We start from the raw sequence: 19,575 nt of genomic DNA on the forward strand, positions 1-19,575 counted from the left end.
TATGATGACAGGTATAACTGGGCTGACATGAATAACAACTTATTCCCATGGCCATAGGGTGGCCCAAGCAATGTCCATCCTAGCTGAGATCCAGGACTTGCACAGGAAAGAAAACAGGTGCAATGTTTGACTTCTGACATCAAGATGAATCTTTTGGCAGGGCGGGGAATCTGAACTCGGTGCCTAGCAGGACTAAGTGGCGAATGGGTCCACATGAGCACATCATCCTTTGGAAACTGCGATTGGGCCCCCCCTCCCCCTGAGGGGACAGCGGGGAGCACAACAGTCATCCATTCATAAACTGAAGGAAGTACGCAAATAAGTACATATTTGTATAGAGTAGGAGAGATGGTAACCTGTTGTAGAATCCAATCTGCGTGACTACTGATTCTTGGTTCTTTCCTGATGCGTCCATTTCATGACTATGATGATTATTGTCATGCTTCATCAACTTCTTTACAAATAATCGATACCCCATAAGTCTTGCCTATCATTTCCTACCTGCACCATGCAAAAACTATTCATTCAAGGATGAGATTGATCACATTCCATGACTCTTCCCAGGCCAGAAATGAGTACCTCAGGATCTCCCGCCATTCCCTCCGCATAGGGGGACTGAATTCAAGCCTCAGGCTTGGAAAAGATACTCCTTATATAATTTGTTGGGGTCCACTTGCGGGCCTAAACTCTGGGCCTGGGTGCTGTCCCTCAGCTCATCATCTCAAGGTTAGCGCTCTACCACTTGAGCCACAGCACCACTGTTGGCTTATTTTTCTGCTTATGTGGTGCTGAGGAATCGAGCCTAGGGCCTCATGCATGCAAGGCAAGAGCTCTACCACTGTGCCACCTTCCCAGCCCTCCTTATATATATTTTAAAGATAGTATTTATACTTCCTTACAGATGTTCAGTCCATATTGTGTTTGGTGTGGTTATTTATTTTATTTCTTGTGTCATTCATTTATTTAGAAATTATTTTATTGACTCTGATGACATCTATACCATTTATTACATTGTTTACATCCTGTCACATAACCTCTAGATGTTAGATGTGCTCTCCATCATGCCTGGCAATGCCAGGATCTGAACTTAGTGCCTAACAGGCCCAATTCATGATTGAGCTTGGCAGCCTCTCGCCAATGAAGATATCAGGTGGTTCCCAGTCTCTGAGATCGACCCCCAGGTTTGGCCAAAACAGCGATACATGGATAGGCAGACGGAGGTATACAAATAAATATATATATATTTGTAAAGAGTTCCATAGCCATCTATGTATGATAGATTGACACCCACTATGTTCCTACCAACTCTTAGGTATTTATTAAACCGCCATTGAAGGAATATTGTTCTTTTCATGCTTAATAAACTATTAATTAAGCTCAATCATCATTCTAGGATTACTGCATCCAACTCTAGAGAAGACCGATGTATAAACTACTCTTTCAATCAGTATTCATATGCATAGGAATAGTCTCTTGTGATCTCCTGCGATTGATGTCAGAACTGCGATTTCAACCCAGGGCCTATGTTGACAGGTTGGCCTATGGCTTCATTGATAGCCCGCCAGCCACCAGCAATGGCAGGTCAGGTCCACTTTGCAGCTTTGTCTTTCAGACCCAGGATGGTCACTGTCCAAAGAAAAAATTCATAAAATCCCAGCTCTCTACAGTTCGCCACTTTTTGTGCTTTCCAACCATTTTTTCTTCCTGAAAGCCCTCTTGGCCCAGGATCCCAGGATCGGCTATGGGTCCAGAGAATGCACCCCAGCCAAGGGAGATTCAAGGTGAAGTAGAATTTCCATGACATGTGTTCAAGACCCATGCTTGGCCAAAATCAATACATATAGATATAGGTATGGATGTAGATATATAGATATATATAATATAGATATATATTATATAGATATATACACACACACACACACACACACACACACACACACACACACACATATATATGTGTGTGTGTGTGTGTGTGTGTGTACAATTATTTAACTAAATTAAAAAAAATAAAGCTCCCTGGTTTGGATTTTCTGCAAGTTTTCGTTTCTAGCCTGGGAATTGAACTCAGGGTCTTGGTAACTCTGTAGAAATGTGAGCGAAGAGTTCCCATTACTTGAGTTCAAACCCCATGCCAATCAAAAATGAAAAAATAAGTCACTGACCTCTGAGTAGGGGGAGGTAGTTGTGGAGATGGGAGGGAAGGGATGGTAGGGGGAAAACACAGGAGGAGTAAACAATGCTTAATAGGGAATGTACTCATTACCTTGCTCCTGGAACTGTAACCCTTCTGTAGAACATTTTTACAATAAAAACATACAAAAAAAAGAAAAACAATGTAGTTCTCAGAGAAGCACTTTGGAGGTAAGGGAAGGATGTTTGAATAGCTGTACAAAACTCTACACTGCTTTTTTTAATGTTCAGTATGGAACTGAGTAATCGTAACTGCTTCCACTAAAAAAATTAAGTCACTTTCTTGGAACTGGGGCCAGTATTTCTGCCATTGCTACTTTTTGAGCTCACCGTCCAGGTAACTCTTTTGTACCATGGGTGAATGCGAAGCTCATTGTCCTTGAGGAAAAGAAATTCAGGATAGAGTTCCCAGGGCCTGAATGATGGCCCTGCAATGGAAGAAATATTTCTATACATGTGTAATACATGATATATACTTATATATGTATGTTAATTTCATATTATGAATTTTATTATTGATTTTGTATTTGATTTTTCTTTCATTCATTTATTGATTTTTGTATTTAGTATTATTATACACATAATATTATATTTTGCACATCTATTATAAAATTGTACACAATAATTTAGGACATTGACTCATTTTTCATTAACATTGTATTAAGTGTTGAAACATGATACATAATTAAATGGAAACATTTTTCACAGTCTTCACATGTTTAGAGTCCCTCCCAAGTATGAGCTTTGAGTTCAAGCACCAAGACTGACAAAAATAATTGAGCCTGGTGAGACATATTCTTCTGGGACTCAGAGGAGGGCCGAGGTTATAGGTAAGAGATAGGGTAGAGGGCAGTGCTGGTGGCTCACCCCTGTAAGCTACTCAGGAGGAAGAGATATAAGGATCCTAATTGCAAGCAGGAAAGTCAATTTAAGAAAATTTGCTCCAATTAAAATTCCAAAAAGCCAGAAGAAGAGCTGTGGTTCAAGTAGTACAGTGCTAGCCTGGAGCACAAAACCTCAGGGATACGATAGCATCCAGGCCCTGAATTCAAACCCCAGGATTGGCACACACACACACACACACACACACACAAACACACACACACACACACACACACACACACACACACACACACACACACACACACACACACACACCAATATAGAGCATTTGCCAATCAGCCTGCACAAATTCCATCTCTAGGAACTCAATATTAAAAAAAAAAACAAAAGATGGAGAAAGGAAGGAAAGACTTGCTCCAGGAAGTGATATACCCTGTGCCAAGATTTCACAGTAGTTCTAATATGGGGTACAAAGCAGAGAGCCTCAGGCACAAAGTATAGCATGGACAAAGGTCCTGAGGTGTGTTGTAATATAGGTCGTGTGAATGGTATGAAGGTTTTATCGCTTCAGAAAAGTCTGGCAGGATAATCAAGGCTAGGTCAACGTTTAAATGAGTCACAAGGCAGAGGGTGGGGTCCCAGAATAGCGTCCAAGGGGAAGAATAGCTTTTCTTTTCGCCAGGGACCCAAAGCCATTTCCTCTGTTTGGAAACCTGTTTTCACAACTCCTTTCCCTCATGACGCCTTTGCATGGAGGACTCAGGGCAAACGCAGGGAAAACCTCTTGCTTTAGAAAAGCTTCTAGCCCAATGCCACCAGTGGCTCAACCCCTGTAAATCCTAGCTACTCCGGAGACTGAGATATAGATCGAGGGTCAAGCCATTTCAGGAGAGGAAAGTTAATGAGACTCTTCTTGCCAATTAATTACCAAAAATTGCAGCCAAAAGAATCCAGAAACATATAAAAAAATCATACATTATGACCAAGTAGGCTTCATCCCAGAGATGCAGGGATGATTTAACATATGTAAGTCAATAAATGTAATATTGATCAATCCATTGGTTTGGATCAATCCAATTGATCCAATCAATTGGATTACATTGTAAAATGTAAAATTGATCCAAGGTCAAGAATCACATGATTATCTCCATTGATTTGGAAAAGGATTTTGATAAAATTCAGCACTCATTCATGTTAAAATTTCTGGAAAAAATAGGAATAAAAGGAACATTTCATAAGACAATAAAAGCATTACATGGCATATCAAAAGCCAATATTATGCTTTATAGGGAAAAACTAAAACCAATTCCCTTAAAAACAGGAACAAGGCAAGGATGCCCACTCTCTCCACTCCTCTTCAATATAGTTCTGGAATTTTTAGCCAAAGTAATAAGGCAAGAAAAATGCATTGAAGGGATCCACATAGGAGATGAAGAATATAAACTCTCTCTTTTTGCAGATGGCATTATTTTATAAGTTAACGATCCCTAAAGCTCCATCCCCAAACACTTAGAGCTTATAAACCAAATTGGCAAATACCAGGATTCAAAATTAACCCACAAAAATCAGTCGGCTTTCTGTAAACCAACAAAGTACAAATAGAAATGTATATCAAGGGAACAACCTCATTCACAATAACCTCAAAAAAAAGTATTTAGGAAGTAACCTAACCAAAGATGTAAAGGGTCTATTTCATGAAAACTATAAAAAAGTGAAAAAAGGAATCTTAGAGGATACCAGGAAATGGAAAGACTTCTCATGTTCCTGGATAGGCAGAATTAATTTTGGTGAAAATGGCCATACTGCCAAAATTAATAAACATATTCAATGCAATTCCCATTAAAATTCCAATGACTTGCTTTACTGAAATAGAGAAAATATTCTAAAAGTTCATATGAAACAACAAAAGACCTAGCACAGCCAAAACAATTATAGGCAAAAGAAAGGATGCAGGAGGGATCATGATACAGGACTTCAAGCTCTATTATAGAGCCATAATCACAAAGACAGCTTGGTACCGGCACAAAAAGAGACCCAAAAATCAGTGAGACAGGTTAGAGGACCCAGAAATATAGCCACATAGGTACAGTTAGTTGGTATTTGACAAAGGAGACAAAGACATACGGTGGAAGAATCATAACCTCTTCAACTACTGGTGCTGGGAAAACTGGCCACATGCAGAAAACTAAAAGTGGACCCTAGCCTATCACCATACACTAACATAAACGCAAAATGGATTAAAGATCTTAACATCAAGCCCGAAACTCTAAAACTATTGCAGGACCGAGTATGAGAGAGACTTGGAATTATAGGCAAATGCAGGAACTTCCAGAACAGATTCCCAGGGTCACAACAAATTGGAGAATGACTTGATAAATGGGACTACCTTAAAATAAAGTTTTTGCACAAATAAATAATAGCAACCAATCTAGAAAGAAAGCCAAATAATTGGGAAAAATATTTACCAGCAATATATCAGACAAGGCTCTAATATCAATTATATACGGTAAACTCGAGAAACTAACCCTTTACAAACCTAACGAACCAATTTTGAAATGGTCAAGGGAGCTAATGAGAGACTTCTCAGAAGAAGAGGTAAAAACGGCAAAGAAACACATGAGGAAATGTCCATCATACCTAGCTGTAAAGGAAATGCAAATAAAAACAACTCTGAGATACCACCTTACCCCAGTCAGAATGGCCCACATCCTAAATTCAGACAATGACAAATGCTGGAAGGAATGCAAAGAAAGAGAAGCATTACTGCATTGCTGGTAGGAATGTATACTAATACAACCACTTGGAAAGAAGTATGGAGGTACCTCAGAAAGCTAAATATCGACCTGTCCTATGAACTGGCCATACCACTCCTAGGCATCTACTCAGAACAACAGGAACCAGTATACAAAGACACACACTCCTTTATGATTATTGCAGCACTGTTCACAATAGCCAAAATTTGGAAACAACCCAGATGAGTCACTACTGATAAGTGGATCAAAAAATTGTGGTACCTATATACAATGGAATACTATGCAGCCATAGACAGGACAAAATGATGGCATTTGTAGGGAAATGGATGGGACTAGACCAATTTATTTGAGTGAGGTAAGCCAAGAACAAAGAGACAAATGGCACAGGATCTACCTGATATGTGGATTCTAAAGACAAAATGCAAAAAGGTATGACAAAGTAAACAGGATCGAGAAACAAAGGACAGACACTCTTTTTGTTGTATCACCGTTAATGACTCCATGTTCTTAATTATGTAGATGGTAGAAATATGCACGCAATGGAGGGAAGCCAGGAGGAGGAACAGAAAAAGTGGGAAATGGAACAACATACAACAAAGTAGTCCATCAGCTGCACTGGACATAGAAGAAAAATATCTAAGTAACCCAAACACAATGATGGGAAGGGAGGAATGAGAGGGAAAGAGGGAATAGCTTACACTAAGCAAAAGGGAAAAAATGTAAACATCACTTGAGTTGGGAAAAATAATTTGAATTTTCAAAGCTCATAGGATTAACAAATTTTAGACCATGATAACGATAATTTGCCTTGTCAAGGTTAAAATGTGTTTGTGACTTTAAGTATCACAATTCCACAATATTATGAAATATATGTAATCACCTATTTCAATTTTGACAAAAACGTGTGAGAAGGGAAGGGTTATGGGGGATGGGTGACAATGTTGTCAGACACCTTGTATTCATATACTGTTTTGTAGAATGGGAACTTCTTTCTACAACTACTTAAAAATAATAATACAAGGAATTTAAAAAATAAACAGGGATGGCAACTGATAAGTTCAAATATAAAATAAGAAATTAAATCCAATTGGAAGGCAAATTTCTTTGGCGAGAGTAATGTAGTTTATTCTATAGCAAGTCTCCTTCAGCAATAATTCCAAAAGCTAGACCTCAAGTAAGTGAAGTAAACTAAGAAATGGAGATACAAAAAAAAAAAAACAAAAAAAAACTTCACCCACTCTTTCTTGCCTGGACAGCTGGTGTGGGTAAAAATTTATCATGCTCCTGAGTTAGGACCAAAGCGGCAAGGACCATACTTGGTCGTGCTAGGACCAATATACAGAGAAGGCTGCAAGATGAACTGTTCAGAGACACCCAGATGATCCCTTAAGGATAAGACTTACTGTTAACTACTGCTAACTAGTGTGTTTCTATAATTTACTTGTTTTCTATTAAATTTGCATTTTAAGCCTGTTCATTGGGTGGAGAGAAGGGAATTTTTAGGATCTGGTAAGAAGGAATCAAGGATTTGATTGGACATGAAAACCAGTGAGGGGTGTGTAAAGCAGCAGGGCCCTAATAATCAGCAGCACTATCAATGAGGCCCTATATCCTGGCCCAGTGGAGTGCATGGGACATACTACCAAAGGGCCAGAGTATCTTGTTGGAAGGGGTAGGATGTCATCTTCACATGATTAGCTGTGAAGAAGTGATTGGGGAACGGGCAGTTTGTGAAGTGAAGGTTGAATACTGTTAGGCAGGAGACCCACTGGAGTGATGGAGGGGTTCAACCTATGTATACGCTGCATGGTCAGAGAAATGGAATTGGAGAAAATCAAGAAAGGAAGTGGTGAGACAGTAGGAGGGGAAAGATTTGGGAGAAGAGGAATTTAAGGGAGAATAGGAGGGAAAGTATGCCAATTGGCCACCAGGCCAGAGGAGTGTAGGCCTGTGGAAAGTGGAGAGGCCTAAAGAGCAAAAGGAAGTGATGCAAGGGAAAAAGGGAAATGAAGGAATGTCTATAAAGAAGGAGGGAGTAAGGCAAAAGGACAAAGCCTTTCCTATTGAAGTTTGGAACTTTGGAGATGATAATTTGGGGAGTTGGTGCTTTGCAGACCAATTAACTATGAGTGACTGCCCATTGGAGGTCTGAGATTTGGTGTTTGGGTTGGCTTGTCACTGAGTGTACAGCCCAGGACAAGGTAAATGAAGGCACATTTCGAGTGTAAATAAAGTTATTTTCAATGTGCCTCATTGGATTGTCTTGTGTTTTATGCATCATACGTATACTAGTTCACGTTAGTAGTCTCAAAGGCCATGAAATTTGTAAAATTTATGAGCTCATAATCAGTTTGCAAATCCGAATGGGACAATGATGGCAATATGATGTCACAATATCAAGTCATAATAATATTTTGATGTAATAATTAGTTGGTGATTCCATAATGGTGATGAGGTCATAATAGGTTTATGATGTCACAATTGGGTTGTTGATGTCACAATGGCATGCTGGACTTCAATTTTCATTAACTCCCAATGAGAATATGAATTCAGAATGGGAATGTGAGATCTACAAATTCATGCATTGGCCCAAATGTGATGAACTCCCAACAGGTATGTGATATCACAATGTAACACAATGCTCATGATATCTGACAGTGATGACATAATTTTCATGGTAGAGTGCATTTCTAATATCACACATCATACGTGAAATATGAAGTCAAAAACATTATGAGATCACAAAGGCCTATGTATCACAAGGGCATCATGTCAAAGTTATGAGGAAAGGACTGGTTAATGATGTCACACTGGTGATCCTGCCTCCAAGGGTTTGTAATATAATGGTATAATTGATCTTAATTGTTAGACAACAATGATTATATGGGTAAACAACTTAACTTTGATGTCACAAAGGCCATATGATTTTTCAAAGGTGCTAAGAGGTCATAACCGATTGAAATGTCACAATGTGATTGTGATGTCACAATGGCAATGTGATGCTGCAATAGCTTTGTGATATCACGTTGGTAATGAGGTCACCCATGGAATAGTGATGTCACTACTAGTTTGTAATATTACAATCACATGTCTGATTTCAATTGCTACTAGTTTACAATGAGGACAAGAATTCAAGGAAGGAGCTAGAAGTCCTAAAACCCATGACTTTTCTAACATGTTGATGTCATAATAGGTTTGTGAAAACAGAATGGCACAGTGATATCACAATGTCAATGTTATGTCACAATATCATGTCATAATAATGTGTTAAGGGATTTCAGAAGAAGATTGCTGAGGAGAGGTTGGATTCAAAATAAGTGCTCGCATAGAAAGCAGTTTTAGTGTTCCTGTGAACAGTCCTAGGCTAGAGAATCACACCCAAGTGTGCCATCACCATACAAAGAGGATGGCCAGAGAGGGAACATCCAGGCAAGGAAAGAGATCTGAGCACTTGCCAGTAGCCACGGCTGCAAGGGCTGGGGTGGCAGTGGCGGTGGCCATAGACACCATACCTACAACAGAGAGTCCAGGACAAAGGAGCCAGACACAGTAGACTAGCAGATTCTACTCAACACCAGCAAGAACTGAGAAGGAGCAGATATCTTCGTCCTGCAGTTTTCAGACCAGAGAGGGTCCAGGAACAAAGAATCTGGTGTGAGTAGAACCCTGACTTCCTCACTCCTTCTCAGGGAGCAGATGTGGGAAGGCCGCCCCTCCCCTCACCACTACTGGAGGTCTCCATCTTTGATACTGACAAAGGCCCGGTTGAGCAGATAACTCCGACTCAGGCCTTGGAGAAAAACAAGAGAGTCATTTTGCAGGTCACAGGAACTAGAAGTGTCCTGCCAGGCTCAGTTCCACCAAGGGAAAGTCACTCTGCCCAGGCAAGAGTGAAATTTGTCCTCGGGGAAGAGACTTTCTTCACTGGGTAGACAGAGCCAGAGGCTGCCCCACCATACAGAAGCCTAGACAACAATTGAAATTAAGTAAACATAAACCCTGAGAATGGCTCCAAGCTGGGTTCTGTGAGTGTCTCAGGAGCTAGCCCCTTAGGGAAAAGCTACTGTTTGATGAAAGGCTTCAACCCTACCCAGAACCTAGCCTCATCACTGCATCTCCAAACTAGAGGAAACAGCCATCTCCCACTTTTGTGATACTCAAAGATCTCCCTCTCACTGAACTAGCCTGGGAGGAGGATCACAAAACCCTGCCTAACACAGGGCATTTTCTGCCTGACCAAACTGATTTAAGAAACCAATCAAGCCATAGGAAAACCAAACACCACAAGCAGACCAGAGACTCCACCAAGACACTGGTTATAGATACAGGGGAGATACAGGCTCTTCCCATTCCGCCTCCAAAAAAAACACCCAAAACCAAAGAACTCTTTTTTTAAACATTTTTTTAATTTTTATTTTTTAAGTGTTTTCTGTTGATCTTTATTTTCTCATAATTGTTATTTTTGGTGTATGTGTGTGTGTGTGTGTGTGTGTGTGTGTGTGTGTATGTGTGTGTGTGTGTTTAATCTCTTTGACCTTTTGGTCCTTTTTTATTATTTTCATTTTTTCTCTTTCTTTATTTTTTGCATGACTTAATTGCTGTTCTGCTCAACTCCAGATACATACCTGTCATCAATTGGTAGGCCTTCTCCCCATTATGTACATACTTAAGCCAGAAATTTATTACTCAGTTCACAACCTGTTAGGCTTAACTTTTATAATAGCAGTATTATCTCTTTATACCTACATAATTTTCAAGTAACTAATTTTAAAATTTTTATTTTATAGTTTTCACGTTTCCTTTCTATCCCTCCCCTCCTCTCATTCTATCCTTTTCTTCTCTCAATATCATTTTCTTTAAACTTACATAATTTTTAAGTGTTTCATTTCCTAAATTTAAATTTAATTTTTCCATTTTTTTCTTTTTTTAAAAAATTTCTCTCCTATGATTCTGTCCAATCCATTTCCCTCTCAGAGATTAGGAATTGATTACATTTAGTCTCATTTTACCTATTCACATCCCTCTAGTCCTATTTTTCCCCGCATTTCTCCCTGAAGCTAATAATTTCTGGTTTGCCAAATCCTTCCTCGTTGTTCTTAACTCATTAATCCATGGTTGTTTGATTTAGAATAGATTGTATCTGTTGAACTAGATTGTATCTGCAGCCATTTTGGTTGTGCAACTGAAGGACTCTAGCTGATGCTTACCTTAAAATAGTGTTCAAGCACAAAATTGCTATTAATTTCATACCAAATGGGCAGAACAACCCGGAAAAACACAAGAAAAATGGCAAGTCCAGGTATCTGAACTTCCACTAATGATAATCATGTGAGAGAATAGTTAATGATAATAATAATAATAGTTAATGATAGTAATAATAATTAATAGTTCCCCCAACAGCTCTACAAACACTACTGGTAAACATGGTGAATGAAATGATTGAAAATTTGCAAAGGTCTCAGTGTGAGCGTGATAGGGACCAAGAGGAGGCAATCCAAATAGTATTACAAGAATCTTGTGAGCATTAGGAAGCTACTTAAAGATTAATACAGGAATTGCATAAGCAGGCTGAGAACCGTCATAGAGAATTACAGGAATTGCTTTAATTTGAGGAAACTAATCAAAGAGTAATACAGGAATTGTGAGAGCGTGATCAGAATAGACAGAGAGAAATAGAGGCATTCAAAAAATCTATAAAGAGACAGCTGGAACAATTCAGGGAGACCACAAAGGGAATGCAGAATAGAGCCTGCCAGAAGGAATGGGAGTCCAAGGAAACCATAACCAATCAGCTAAGTGATCTGAGAATAAACACTGAACACCAAATTAAGGAAGTAAAGCTCATACAAGATCTAAACCAAAGCTCCATCAGGGAATTTGAAGCTATCAAAGCCGACCAGATAAAAGGAAAAGAAATTAAAAACAAATAGAAATTCTTGACAGGTTAGACCAGGCAGAAGATCAAATCTCAGGGACTGAAGACAGCCTAGATATTATAGAGAAATAACATACAAATATCCAAGATAAATCCAAGAAATATGATAGGTCTATTCTATATTTGGAAGACACCATCAGAAGGCCTAATCTGAGGATAATGGATATAGAGGAGCACCTAGAGACAGAAGTTAATGGTCTAGAAAATTTATTTAACAGAATCCTAGCAGAGAACTTCCCAAACACGCAAGAAGATAGGCCTATGGCCTACTCAGATAAAAGATGCTTTCAGAAGCCCAAATAGACCAGAACAGAATAGGACATGTCACCGTCATATTATAATCCACACACGATCAATTCAGACCAAGGAAAAGATCCTTAAAGCTGTCAAGGAGAAAAGACCAATCACCTATACAGGGAAACCAATTAGAATATCCTCAGATTTCTCAGCAGATATGATGAAAGCAAGAAGAGCCTGGAATGATGTATGCCATGCCCTAAAGAAAAACCACAACAAAGAACAGTGTACCCAGCTAAACTCTCCTTCATAACTGAAGATCAAATAAAAATTGTTCATAGCAAAGAAAAATTGAACAATATATCTCCACAAAACCAGACCTACAAAGGTACTTAAAGATATCCTACACATAGAAAACTAACAAGACAATGGCCAAGAAATGGCATCTAAGCGAATAAAATTAGAACTCAACATGAAAAGCGCCCAAAGACAGTCCTGTAACACATGGAAGCTGAACAACACACTGCTGAATCACCAGTGGGTCATGGAAGAGATTAGAAAGGAAATGCAAATGTTAATGTTATTCAACAAAAATGAATACACAAATTACCAGCTCCTCTGGGACACAGCAAAGGCAGTACTCCGAGGCAAGTTTATAGCTCTGAATTCTTACATCAACAAGTTAGAGAGATCTGAAACCAACAATTTAATAAGACATCTGAACCTCCTTCAGAAAGATCAGCAAAATAAACCCCAATCCAGTAGACAGAAATAAATAATTAAAATTAAATTAGAATTAACTAAATTATCATCCAAAAACACCATAAAAATAATCAACAAAACAAAGAGTTGGTTCTTCGAAAAAATTAGCAAAATTGACAGACCCTTAGCAAATCTTATCAGAAAATGAAGTGAACACACCCACATTAACAAACTCAGAGATGAGAATGGGAACATCACCATCAGAACATTATAATGGAATACTTCTCAAAACTTTATGCTAATAAGATTGAGACCTGGCAGAAATGGACATGCTGAAACTCAACCAAAATGATTTAAATCAACTTAACATGTCCATATCAAGCATAGAAATGGAAACAGCAATAAGAGACCTCATATCTAAGAAAAGCCCAGGACCAGGTGGATTTACAGTGGAATTGTACAAGGCATTCAAAGCAGGGCTCACACCAATCCTCCTCCAACTATTCAAAAAAATTGAAAGAGTAAGTTCACTACCAAATTCATTCTATGATGCCAACATAACCGTTATCCCAAACCAGGCAGGGACTCATCAAAGAAAGAGAACTATAGACCCATTTCTTTGATTAACATTGATGCAAATCTTCTCAACAAAATTTTGGCCTTCAACAATTCATCCTAAAAATCACACACCATGATCAAACAGGATGCAAAGCTGGTTCAATATGTGCAAATCAGTTAATATAATTCATCACATCATCAAGAGCAATGATGAGAACCCCATGGATATATCAATAGATACAGAAAAAGAATTTCACAAGATCCAACACCCCTTTATGATGAAGACTCTGGAAAAACTATGAACCCAGAGAACATACCTCAATACAATAAAGGCTGTATATGACAAACCTACTTCCAGCATTATAATGGTGAAAAACGAAAGCTATTTCCTCTTAACTCAGGAACGAGATAAGGATGTCCACTCTCCCCACTTCTCTTCAATTTAGTATTAGAATGCCTACCTACAGTAATAAGACACGATACAAACATAAAAGGGATCCAAATACGGAAAGATGATGTAAAAGACTCCCTCTTTGCAGAAGACATGGTCTTGTATTTAAAAAATCCCAGAGACTCCACTCCCAAATTACTCATGCTGATTCAAAACTTTGGCAAAAAAGCATAGTATAAAATTAACTCTCAAAAATCAATGGCTTTTCTGCAGGCCAACAGTGAGAAGTGTGGATGAAATCAGGAAAGCAACTCCATTCATAATAGCCCCACAAAAAATGAAATACCTAGGAATTAACTTAAAGGAGTGAAGGACCTTTATGATGAAAACTTTAAAAACCTGAAAAAGGAAGTCAAAACGGAACTTAAAAAGTGGAAAAACCTCCCATGCTCCTGGATTGGAAGCATCAACATCGTGCTAATTGCAATACTTCCCAATGCTATCTACCAATTCAATGTGATACCTATCAATATTCCAAACTCATTCTTCAAGAAAACAGAAGAGGCAATCCAAAAATTCATACAGAACAATAGAAGACCCTGAATAGCAAAAATGATCCTTAACAGAAAGAACAGAGGAATATCACTACCAAATTCCAAACTCTACTACAAAGCCATAGTAATCAAAACAGCTTGGTATTGGCAAAAGAACAGACCTCAGGACCAATGAAATAGAATTGAAAACACAGAAATGAACCTACAGACCTATAGCCACCTAATCTTCAATAAGGTAACTAAAAAACAAACAGCATGGAAGAAAGAAAGCCTGTTCAGTAAATGGTGCTGGCAAAATTGGTTAATCACTTGTAGAATACTAAAGCTAGATCCTTATATATCACCCTGCACCAGAATCAACTCCAAATGGATCAAAGACCTCGAGTCAAAGCAGACACCCTGAAAACATTACAGGATGGAATATGAGAAACCCTAGGTCTCCTTGGCACAGACCAAAATTTTCTTAATAAAGACCCAGAAACACCAAAAATCAAAGAAAGGTTGGACAAATGGGATTTCATGAAATTGCAGAGCTTCTGCCTGGCAAAGGATAAAGCTAGCAAGATCAATAGAAAGCCCACAGATTCGGAGAGGATCTTCACTAGCCATACAACAGACAAGGGTCTTATATCTAAAATATACCTGGAACTCAAAAAATTATATCCCCCAACAACAAATCCTCAAAGAAAGAACTCCCCAATAAATAAGTGGGCTAATGACTTACAGGGAAACTTCCATGAAGAGGAAATAAGGATAAGGAATAGACACACGAAGAAATGCTCAAACTCCCTAGCCATAAAAGAAATGCAGATCAAAACAGCATTGAGATACCACCTCACCCTAGTTAGAATGGCTATAATCAAGAACTCTAATAACAACAGAAGCTGGTGGGGATATTGGTGGGACTGTATACTTGTTCAACCACTTTGGAAAGCAATATGGAGCTTCCTCAAAAGACTACATAGAGCTCCCCGATGACCCAGCACTCACACTTTTGGGCATTTAACCAAATGATTACAAACAATACCATACTAAAGCTACCAACAAAACTATGTTTATTGCAGCATTATTTACCATAGCTCAGATACAGTCCCTACCCAGATGCTCCTCAGTAGATGAATGGACCAAGAAAATGTGGTTTATATACACAATGGAATTCTATGAGTCCATCAGAAAGAATGACATTGCCCCATTTGTTAGGAAATGGAAAGTCTTGGAAAAAATTATATTAAGTGAAGTAATCCAGGCCCAAAGAAACATAAGTGCCATGGTTTCCCTTATTTGCAATAACTAGTATATGTCTGAGACAAACAGAAACTGTCAGAGAAGTTGATGTTAGGAGAAATGAATCCTAAGATAAGGACTCAAATTGTTTTCTGTTCTTGCTATTGTTTCTGCCATAATTATGACATGATTTATTTGTTGATTTTTATGTCCCTCCCCCACGGTATAATCCCTGTTTTCACTGTTTTTGATGTTGGTATAATTTGGGGATGGCAAGGGGAAAACAAATTGTTATACAGGTAGACTAATTACCACAATGACATGTACAAGATATTATGTCGAAAATGAACTTTACAATTTTGGTGCGGAGGGGTTGGTAGGGTGGTAGAAGGGGAGATATGAAGGAATGGGAAGGAGAAACAAGGAGGCAAAAATGCTTGAAAAGAAATGTACTCATTACCTTGTTCATGTAATTGTAAACCCCCTGTTTGTATTTTCACAATAAAAAATCATAAACTAATAAAGTAAAATTCATGTCAATCTTGTTTTGTCAGTCGTAGGACTCTAACTCTGGGCCTGGGCACTGTCCTTCCTCTCTTTGGCTGAAAGATACCACTGTATCTCTTCAGCTACAGTGCCATTTCTAGTTTTCAAGAAATATATTGGAGATAAGAGTCTCACAGACTTTTCTGCCCAGGCTGAATTTGAACCACTATCCCCAGATCTCAGACTTTTGGGTAGCTAAGATTACAGGCATGAGCCAACAAAGTCCAGATCTAAGAAAATTTTTAAAAAGTAAGCTTATTGAAACTTCTCTCTTTTTCCAATAAACAATCTTACTTTTTCAGCATTAGTTTATAAGTATGATTTATTTTTAGATTAAACTGTGAATTTTTTAATCGAATCATACATAATTTTACTATTACTCAGTATCTCACAAAAATCCACAGTTATTGACTTTCCCCAACGTCAATTATTACATACTACATTACTTACTATTATTATTACACTCTATATTACATATAATATGAAGTTAAAATAGTTTAGATCATTTCAGATAAATTAGTAGCTGCTATTTTAGCATTATAAATTCACATCTGTGATTTTAAACGAAGGAAAGAAGTTTTTCAAGTTAAAATGAAGTATGAATGTGTAGTGTGTCCCAATTGAAACAAAAATTCTGAATTCATACAGAGAAAATTATTTTCTTTCCACTTATGACTTTGTAGTAATACTATTGGAAATAGTGAGGCAAGAAGAGGAAGAATTCAATCATTTTTTTTGTCAGTCATGAGGCTTGAATTCTGGGCTAGAGCCCTGTCCCTGTGCTTTTCAGCTCAAGGTGAGTGCTCTACCGCTTGAGCCCCAGCTCTACTTTTGGTTTTCTAGTGGTTTATTGGAGATAAGCGCCTCACAGATTTTGCTGCCTGAGCTGGCTTTGAACCGTGATCCTCAGATCTCCTTGATTTTCCTGAGTAGCTAGGATTACAGGCGTGAGCCACCAGTGCCCGGCAAGGACGAAGAATTCAAATCATGTCAAACAATGTCTCTGTATGAAGACCTGCCTATTCCCAGTTGTCACAAAATTTCAAGTGTCTATCTTAGAATTCTATTTGGAAAAGTTCTAAATCATTGATTCTTTTTGTACTTTCTGCTATACAAAACAAAATATAGACACAAAACAATTGAAATAAAATGCACACATATGTTGAAGTCACAACTGGAAAAACAACTAACAAAGTAGAACTCCCCCAGGAACAAAAGCATGTTGTGCCCAGTTTTTTTTTTAAGCACAAAAACTTCAAACACATGTTAACATGGCGTAGAGCCATAAAGATAACTGTGTCTCAGAAATACGGTTGTGTTAATTTGTAATTAAATTCATCTAGATGAACTTAATATAGCAAATCCCTTGAATGGATCAAATTGTATAAAACAATTGTGACTGTATGCGGAGTGAGATCTGCACATATTTAAAAGAATAAAATAACAAAATCATGACATACTTAAAAAATTCAGAAATGTAATGAATAACTCCAAAAGTATCCGTATTGAGAACTAATTTCTACTAATTTAACAAGAAAAAATATGCAAATAGTAGAATCTGAGTATTTTACATGAGTGTACATAATTTTAAACTACGCCAAATTACACTTTGTAGAAGACTGAATGTAGCTTATCTAAAGGAAAACATCAACTCATGATATGAATGAAATTAAAAATCTCATGAAAAGAGAGAAGTAGTTTCTGGAAAATAGTAGTTTAATAAATGTTGGTCAAAATCTTTCTAGTACTGACAAAATTGCATATCTATTTATTTAGATCCAAAAAAGATCCCAAGTTACTCGTGCGGATTTGAAACTTTGGCAAAGTATCAGTTTACATCTGTAAAATTATTATGGGTTTTAACTCTGGCAAGGAATTCATTTCCTCTTCGATCTGACATATGAATATATGAAAGAACTTCTCCAACTAAATATCAAGACCTAACTAAACATATAACCAGAAAAATCATCATGTAAGCCGTATTGCAACTGGGGTAAAAGTAAAATCAGTCATACTGATTCTGTATTTATTGTAAATGTTTATTTTTTTCATTAATTATTTCCTTTAGCTTGCATTTTTAAAACATTGTGTTACATGATGTATATCTTAGTAACTAATTTTGGATGCCTCGTTAAATTTTGTTCTGAGTATATTGTCTCACTTCAGTTCCTATCCCATGAAATGATGTTGATTACAAAAAATTGTAATAACCAGTGTTTATAATACACAAAATCTCATAAGCATGACACCAGTAAGCATTGTTTAACATTTTGATATCATGGTCTCATGACTGATGAGGCCTATCTGCATGAGTATCATTGTACCTAGATTCCTCAGCTTGAATTTTGCTACTGTTAAAAAATATTTATATCTTTATTTGTCACCTATCAGAGATTAAATCTGAGTATAAAGCCTAAGGAAGATGATAAAGCAAGAATTCAGCTTTTCTGGATATAAAGTAAACAAAATTCAGCATAGAGTAACTCACTGGTTTGAAGTCAACCAATTTCTCCAAATCATTCTAAGCATTTCCTTACAATGTGTATTTTTCTCAAGAAGGGAATGGGTAATGTGAGAAGAGGACTAACCAAGCATTGTCTTCAAATATACATAATTTGGATTACCCTCTACATTTGGATATAAGCATTTCTGATAAAAACTGAATAATTGATTATCAGGTCAGGTATAATATATCCTAGTTTCATATACCAAACTACATTCAGAAAATGGTATATACCAATTAACTAAAGAATGTCTTGGCAGAAAAATGGCATTTCTATACTATGTGATGCCCAATTCTTAGGTATATCATTATGCCTCCATTTAATGAATGTGATTGTTTAAATGATTCGTGAAGTATTAATTAAAATTGATCAGTGTCTTATAATATAATTGTGTATAATTATATCCTAGAATCATTCAAGAACGGCCCATTCAATCATGACATACATCACATTCCACTGGCATTCATACGGATACGAATGAGTTATTTAGGATCTTCTCCCATTTGGAGATGGCAGGACCAGGATTCGAACTATAGGCTCCATCTCCCACCACTTAAACCTGAGGATAGGGAACTCACCTGTCTGTCCAAGAACATCAGCAAGACCAGTGATTAGGCAGTCACCAGTGGCTCTCAGCAGTCCTCCTTGATACTTACAAGGCTGTGATAGGAGGATCATAGTCAAAGTCACCCTAGGCAGGAAAGTCCTTGAGACTCCTTTCCACCTTCAATGCCAGCAATGCCAGAAGTAGAGCCATATGGCTACAGTGGTAGAGGGCTAGCCTTAAGCAAAAGCAGCTCATGGACTGTGCCCAGATCCTGAATTCAGGTTCAGGACTGGCAACAAACAGACATACAAAACAATATGTGCAGCCATCCTCTTGTCCCCAATTGGATTGGACAAAGTTCCCTTGGAAAGGGGCTGGGGGAGCCGCTGTCATCTTGAATCCATCCATGCTGCCTGCATCACAGGATTCTGGCCACACCCCCATTCTTTCACGTTTCTTTCTGTCCAATGGGATACAAGAATGGTGGCCACACCCACATTCCTTGATGCTCAGCACCAGGATTCCATTTGGTGTTTGACACTACCACCAGCAGTTGAGGAAGGTAGAGGTGGCTGAGTGGTGAGCAGGAGA

The sequence above is a fragment of the Dipodomys spectabilis genome, unplaced genomic scaffold (genome assembly GCF_019054845.1).
Source record: "Dipodomys spectabilis isolate Male_0828 unplaced genomic scaffold, ASM1905484v1 ptg000355l, whole genome shotgun sequence".
NCBI lineage: Eukaryota > Metazoa > Chordata > Mammalia > Rodentia > Heteromyidae > Dipodomys > Dipodomys spectabilis.